Consider the following 7,058-nt stretch of genomic DNA (forward strand, 5'->3'; position numbering starts at 1 on the left):
GAATGTGTGTGCTGGGAATTCTACCTCTGCTTTTAAAATATCCTCCTCATGTTGTCACTTTGAGGTCTCATGGCCACATCGCAGCAGCATGCGGGAAGATAGACGTGGCCTCCCCGGTACCCACAGATGGGGTGTTCTGAGAGCTGGGCCCCAAGTGCACGATGTGAACTCCACACACCATGGTACTATTTGCAGTGTTAGAGCTTTCACGAAATGCTTTAAATGTCTTTTAATAGTTGCTCTCTCTACCCCCACCCCTTACCTCTTCTCCCTCTTCTTCCCACTAGGGGGGAAAAAAGTTATTGGCTTTAATGTGCATAAAAACTGATTGTGTTGAGGTATCCATGTGGCATTGTGCTCCCAGGCTCTTCCTGGAGTCCTCAGGGTCTGCCCAGGGACCACGATGCCCTCTCCCCCGGCCCTAACCACTCCCTTGGGCATCATTTGTCTAAAGCCACCACTTGATAATTTACCAGATTCCCCTAGCCTTGTCATCCTCGCTTCATTCACAAGCTCCTGCAGAGCTTCTTAGTGTCTCAGGTTGTGGCCTCTATGTAACCTGCAGACATTTCTGATGAGGTTGGTTCAGCCACAAGGACAGCGTGTGGGAAATGAAGAGGACACAGCCATGTGGCCTCCACAAGAAACACAGTCAAGGAGCCGATAGCCCAGTGGCATCACCTGGGGGCCCCCTTTCTGGGTCTCAGGTTTCAGAGCCATCTAGGTGTGTGTGTGTGTGATGCATCAGAGTCTCTTCACTGTGCATTAATTGATTTAGGCAGCTTGCCCTTGTGGCTGTCCAGCCATGTCATCCAGTAGCCAGCAGAGTGCTGCTCAGCCTCCAGAATTGTGAGAAATAAATTTCTATTGTGCAAGTCACCTAAGCTGTGGTATTCTGTCATAGTAGCTCTAGCTAAGACATGGACCAACTATGATAAATTAGAAGTGGCTCCCTTAAGTCCCACTATGAGAAGCCTTGTAGGTCAAGGCCAAGCTCATAGAAAAGACTGTGGCAATAAAACCAGCGATGCCTATGGCTCCATGGGTGAAGGAGGACAGCCACATGTGCTGGGCTTGCAGCACTGGCTTGGTTTTTCCTACTCACTACATCTGCCCGTTCCTGAACAGAGATGCTGGCTTAGTGTGAAACAGCCTCACCTGTCTACTCACGCTGGCCCAGGGGCCAGAGCGGGAAACACGGAATAATCCCAACTCTTCTTTTTTTTCACGTTTTAATCCAACAATATAAAAATTGCCAAAATGCTAATTATAAAGAAATATATGAGCGAGTAACACTAAAAGCAAGATATAAAGAACCAGAACAGCCAAACATAGTTTGATGCCTGTTTTCTATTTTCAGTCTTAGTTACTCTCTGCTTAGTTTGCTCTGTTTTTAGGACTATTCTCCAAGCTCAGTAATAATTGCTTTGAGCTTATCCTAAAGTCTTATTTGGAGCCAACTTTGAGGAAGAACTGCTATGCACACTGGTTCTGGTATTAAACTGAAACAAAGGGCAACTGGGCTGAGCATTAGTATTTATCAGTATGAACAACCCACAACAGAGCCTCAGCATGTGGCCCCAGCATTTGTACTATCCCCAAGCCCCTTCCACCTCTTTGCTTTATCATTTAGTTTCTTCTAGGTCACAGTACATGGCTTCTGTCACAACATTGAATCTTTCAACTGGTCATAACCACGAATATCATTCTTCCCAATCAGAACCCAAATATGAAGGGAAAAGACTCAACATGAATCTCTCCAACATCTGCCCAACACCGCCTCTAATTCAATGACATCTACTTTTCATTAGAACCGTCAAGACTGTGTTGACCATGTGTTGTTGAGCATATCACCTACCTCCCTTTTCCACTTGGAAACATTTACCATTCTACATTCTCTAAATTTTTCATAGGAAAAAAAAAAAGAATTGATGAAGAGTTGATAAGCCACAAGCTGGGGGAAATATTTGAAAAATACATATTTGATAAAATATTTGTGTTTAAAATATGCAAAGAATGCTTAAAATTCAATAATAAGAAATCAAACAGAGACACTGACAACACCAAATGCTGGCCAGGATGTGGAGCAATAGGAATTCTCATTTATTACTGGTGGGAACACAAAATGGTACAACCACTTTGGAAGAAAGTTTGGCAGTTTCTTACAAAACTAAACATATTCCAAGATGCCTGTTGATAGGTGAATGGATAAACTGTAGTGCGTCTATACATTAAAATATTCAGCAATGAAAAGAAGTGAGCTATCAAGCCACAAAAAGACATGGAAGAACTTAAATGCATATTACTAAGTGAAAGAAGCCAGTCTGAAAAGACTACATACTGTATGATTCCATTCTGGAAAACGCAAAGCTATAGAGATAACAAAAAGGTCAGTGGTTGCCTGGGGTTGAGGGAGGGAGATGGGGAAGGATGAACAGGTGAAGCACCGGGGATATTTAGGGCAATGAAACTATTCCGTATATTACTGTAATGGTGAATGCATAACACTATACATTTGACAAAAGCCATAAAGACGTCTGACACAAAAAGTGAACTTTAATGAACTTTAATTAATAATAATAATAGAATATCAGTAATAACTAATGTGTCATGCCAATGAAACATGTTAATAATTGGGGAATTTGGTGGTGTTTGATGATGGGTTTTATGGGAAATCTCTATACTTTCTGCTCAATTTTTCTGGAAACCTAAACCTGCTTTTAAAAAACAGTCTATTAATTTTTTTTAATGGCAATAAAGTGTAAAGCATAGGAATTTAATCAAGTATACATACAAAATCTCTTCTTTTAAAACTTTAATGTTTTACTAAGATAGCCTATTATAGAAGATGATTTTAATAACAGAAAGACATTTCTTAGTCTTGCATGGGAAGCTTCAATATTATTAAGACATTAGTTCTTTCCAGATTAATGCAAAGATTCAATACCATCATAATTAAATTGTAGCTGGATTTCTGAGGCACTTAAACTTGCTTTAATGTGAATTTGGAGGACTAAAAGTCTATGGAAAAGCTGACTCAACCTTAAAAGAGTATCGTAAAGAGGAGGAACTTGCCCTATTACATAACAAAATATATTTTAAAGCCATGGTAATGAAAACAGTTTGAAACAGAAATAAACCAATGGAATGGAGTAGAGAGCTCAGAAACACACCCATGTGAATGTGAGAATCTAATATATGAGAAAAAAGGCCCAATAAATTAATAGGAAAGAACAATTTGAATACATCAAAAATAAGGATTTCTTTTCAACAAAAGACATTATGAAGATAGTTAACAGGTAATGGGCAGAAACGGAGAAGATATTTTCAATATCTAAAATTGACAAGAGATTTTTACTACTGTATATGGACTGAAAATCAACAAGAAAAAAATACAGTATAGAAAAATGGGTAAAAGATATGAAGAGATAATTTCAGAAGAGAGAACATACAAAAATAACAAGCATATGACAAGATGCTCAAAATTATCAGTAATCATCCAAATGCAAATTAACACAATGCAATACAACTTTTCACCTATTACACTGGAAAAATAAGAGAGCTGGGAAATACCAAGTATTGGCAGGGATGTGGGGTGTTTTTGAGTATAGATGGGCGTTGCTCTTCCAGAGCTTAATCTGGAGCTATGTAGCCAAATTAAATACATGCATATCCTGTGATCCTGAAATTCTCTTTCTGAAGATGTTTACCCAGGAAATTCCCATACAGTTCATAAGAGAATATGTACAAGGATGTCCTAGGACTGTTTGTGCTAGCCAAGAGTTGGAGGCAGTCTGTATGTTCATCACTAAGAGAGTGCATAAAAAAATGTGGTGGTTGCTCCCCACGGAGCAGCTCGCTTCCATTACACAGCAATTGAAAGCAAGGATCAGATGTACACATAGTGCCACATGGATGGGTCTTAAAAACACATTGTTTATTGAAAAACATTAGGGAACATGAAATATATAACATAAAACCATGTGCATAAATCTAAACTGCATGTACATAAAAAATAACACATTTTTCAAGAGCTTATTCCTATAAGGAAAGAAAATAACAGACAAGAGGAGGCCCTCAGTGGACCAGTGTGATGATGTGGTATGAACTGAGAAGGATTAGCTCAATCCTCTGCACCTGAGGCCACAACAGGACCATTGAATGATTGGCCTTTTATAAGTTAGATTAAAAAAATAGTTCTGAATTCAAGTCCATTGTCCCTTGTTAAAATTCCCAACCTTTTTCAAACAAGAAAATGAAAAAGATACTTTGGGATAAAAGAGCATAGATTCACATTCTAGCCAATTACATGGTTATTCTCAAAGCCCCTGTCTATGCAAGCAGTGGTTCTTCCTTAAGATGAGATGAGGGTCGGGGAGTAATCCAAAGAACCTGATGTTTTTAGCCTTTCCTACTTCTCAGGTACCATGTGAGTTGTTTTATAAAACTGTCTCATACAATCTCCACCGGAAGAGGTAGTTATGATAATGCCCATTTTGCAGAAGCGGGCAAAACTAAAGCTCACAACAGTTCCATGCCTTGCCCAAGGTTTACAGTTAGTAAGAAGCATTTACACGAATCCAGGTCTTTGTGCTGGCTCCACTATTCCATACAAAAAGCTGTTGGAAGGCAGAAAGGTCCATATTCTTCTTCTGAGTCCAGGCACTTAGTACCTATGAAGACCTTAAGGGCTGGGCTACAGGTACCAGCTGCAACAATAGAAAGCCCAGAGATAGCCTCTCCATTTTCTCTTTCCTAGAATGACGGGGAGGGTTGAGGTCACCTTCACAGTTTCTCCTGAAGGAGCTGGCAGTTCTGTCCAATTCTGAGACACCATGTGCTGGGTTCCTTTGCGTTGCACTCTGGCTGACTCCTGTTTCTGTGGCTTCTGTGTCTCAGTTGGTCAGTGTGCTCTCTTTCCATAACAAACTTCTCAAAGGCAGAGAAAATGGGCACTCTCTCAGTACAACCCCAGACAAGCAGGCCACACAACAAAGAGGAGATGTCCATGTATTAATTATGTTCCAAGTGAATTAAAATGCATTACTTCCATTCATCAGATTAGTTGGGCTGACCTCTTGGTTTAAAAGTGATTTGTTTCTGCCTGTAAGAAATCAAGCTATGAAAAATTAAAAATCATAATTTAAAAGGCACCACACCTCATAGCAGTAGATATACGAGTGATTCCTCATAGCATTCCTAGTAAATGTGGGCAAAGCGGATAAACATTATGAGCCAATAAAGTCTGGGCTGGCCACCAAACTCTTAGAATTCCACACCCAAGAGGGATATTAAGAGCCTCTTGTTCCTGACAGATACCACCAAGAATGTGGCGAAGAGTATGAGCCTTGAAGGCAAGATGGCCCTAGGTTCTCTAACTGTGAGACCTTGGGCAAGTATCATAAGTTCTTGAAGACTTAGGCTCACTATCTGAAAAATGGGGATAATAATACTTTCCTCATAGAATTGTTATGAGGATTCACTGCAATTGTGAATGGAAAGTATATAACAGAGTATCTGGGACATAGTAAGCACTCGATTACGTCCACTATTTTTGTTGCTAGAATTATGAATAAGTATCTCGAAGAATGGAGCCTCCCTTAGCAGTGTAACCAGTATCCTAGCAAGGTAGAAACAAGCTGGATAATCTCTGTTGAAGTGGGCAGAAAGCACAGTGACTTATGCAGGGTCACAGCTGAGCACACGAAATAAGAATCAATTGTAGTTCATCTTTCATTCATTCACAGTTTAAAATGCTCAACCTATATAGGAAATGTATTTTGTATATTGTTTTTCTAGCATTTTTTTTCTTGAGAATGTTTTTGAAAAGCAATTTAGAATAGTACATTCTTGTGCTCGCTTTGGCAGCACGTACATTCTTAGAGTTAGGAAGGAACGTTCACAGAAGTCACATAGCCGGACTTTTTCCAACTTGGGAAATATTTTTTACAAGCATCTCCCAAACCCCACCCCTGGCAAATGGTGAATAAAGTTGTGCTCAAATAATTGCAGCTACAGGGAATTCATGGCTTTGGAAGACGGCCTTTGCAAAGTACTACAGACTTCTCATGGTCAGTTCTTTCTTCCCAAAACTATCTGCACCAACATCAGAAGTCTGCACTCGATGGACAAGACTCTAGATCTCATGATAGCTGAGCCCAAGTTGCTGGCTCACTGCCACATCCACAGGACCTAGTGTCTTGGAACCTAGTGGACAGCAAGAGATATTTGTTGGATGGATGGATGGATGGATGGATGGATGGATGGATGGATGGATGGATGGATGGATGGATGGATGGATGGATGGACATGTGGATGGGTAGATGAGTGGGTAGATAGACAGATGGGATGTCCTCTCTGTGTACTATATAATAAGTTATACATATTTATTTCTCCATTATTCTGAGTCCAAGGCATGCAGTAATGCACTTCTATCTAAGTTAAGATTTCATGTGAAACAATTACAGAACTGTAGCCATCCTAAAACCCATAAACTACCCTAGGCTCGAGTGTCAGCACTAAAACTCTGCTTCAAAGTGAATTACCTGATTACAGGAGTATGAGAAGCAGTCAGATGAAAAACAGTGTCATGCATTTTCACACACTAAGAAGTACCTCAGAGATAATTATTAAGAATTACATTCATTTCCAAATGTTGGCTTCCTTTCTTTAATCTTTAACAATATATAACCTGTCATGTATTTTTAACTTAATACAATGCCTAAGACCTTAATAGAAAAGTATGGAATTTGGAATTAAACCCAAGGACAGACTTTAGATAGAATCTGTTTATACTTCCTCAAAACATGCATTTATTCATTGACAACATGGTCTCTTTCTCACATCAAGTCATTGGATTTATCAACTGTTACATCTGAGAAGAATAAGATTGTTAATACTGTTTATATTACTTATAAATAAATAAGTGCATTTGCTTTTATTAATAATAAGGCAAGTTAGTCTGTTCCAAATTTATCGTGTCACATCTTGCATTGTTTTCTTTCTCTTTTGCAGAATTTCATTTGCTAAAACTTTTGAGTGCCCAATGACTGATGTAT

Source organism: Pteropus vampyrus, unplaced genomic scaffold, assembly GCF_000151845.1.
Source record: "Pteropus vampyrus isolate Shadow unplaced genomic scaffold, Pvam_2.0 Scaffold167, whole genome shotgun sequence".
Taxonomy (NCBI): domain Eukaryota; kingdom Metazoa; phylum Chordata; class Mammalia; order Chiroptera; family Pteropodidae; genus Pteropus; species Pteropus vampyrus.